The sequence below is a fragment of the Lontra canadensis genome, unplaced genomic scaffold (genome assembly GCF_010015895.1).
Source record: "Lontra canadensis isolate GAN:19392208 unplaced genomic scaffold, GSC_riverotter_1.0 scaffold112, whole genome shotgun sequence".
Taxonomy (NCBI): Eukaryota; Metazoa; Chordata; class Mammalia; order Carnivora; family Mustelidae; genus Lontra; species Lontra canadensis.
In genome coordinates this window covers 3,379,471-3,380,707 of record NW_022631106.1, presented here as the reverse complement: position 1 = coordinate 3,380,707, position 1,237 = coordinate 3,379,471, and positions in this window count along the sequence as shown.

Here is a 1,237-nt window from a genome sequence, read left to right as displayed (position 1 = left end):
AGCGCGCTGTTACACGACAGCGTCGCAAACAAAACACGTCGGGGAAGCCAGACCTCCGCAGAGCAGAGGTGCAACTAGGAGAGTACGCGAGGCGGCTGGAGCGAGATCAGGGAGAAGATCTCTAGTGGCTGGGTGGGCGGGGTGAAACTGCCGGAAGTGGGGTGGGGGCCTGCGAGGTTCTGGCCTCGCCTGGCGGAGGTCCTGCCGCGAGACCTGCCGGCGCTGGGGGTGGGGTCTGCACCTCAGTGACCCCAGGCGGACTTCCTAGGTGTTCCCCAGGCACCGCCTGGCACCGGGCGACGGTCCAAGTGAATGCGGGCCACGATATTGTCTGGAAGAATGTCTTAAATTCTAAATAGTTTTTTCAATATACTATACATGACTGTTGGTGATTTTAAACTGTTTAAATTCGAGTCACCGAACAAGAACATTTCTCATAACCTAATTTCCAGTTTTACAGTCCTTTTGCACAAATGGGATCATATTGCACTTGAGGGTTTTGTACATGGTTATTTTAACAGGATTTTGAGAAAAGGTTTCCAATAAATACTCATTTACAAAATTGTTGTGCAGCTTTTTACTTTCTCTGCCCTAAGACACTGATTCTGGGCCTTGACTGTGGTTGGAAGCCCCCCGAGAACCTTTAGCAATAATAAAGCCAGCCCCCAAAGATGGCGGCTTCGGTATTAAAAAATACAAAACACCTCCCCAGGTGACTCTAATGGGAACTCTGGGCTGAATCCCGAGTGGGTTTCCCCAGACTTGTCCAGTTCTTCCCTAAGCTTCTAAAGGAACCTAGGGAATTTCTCCAGCGATTTCCACAAGGCAAGTTGGGGAAATCCAACTGCGCTGAACAATGCTGGCAGCTCAAGAATCATTTAGTTAAGCGCCACCTTCATTCTAAAGTAAAACTGAAGGGAGAGAACTGGCGGGATCACCAGTATGCAAATTATGAAGTCTTCAACTTACTGCTAGATTACCCATTAGTAGGTCTTGCCAAAACAACATTTTTTTTTTTTTTTTTTTAAAGTGGAGCCCAACAATGACCTTGAACTCAGGAACCTGAATCAAGACTAGCTGACATCAACAGTTGGAGGCCCAACTGACTGAGCCACTCAGGTAGCCCCAAAACAACATTTCTAACAGCCAATACAATTTGGTAATGCCTGGACTGTTGGGCCCAATCCAACCTTTTAACTCTATATAGTGGCCCCTACAATTAGCTTGAAAATACTCT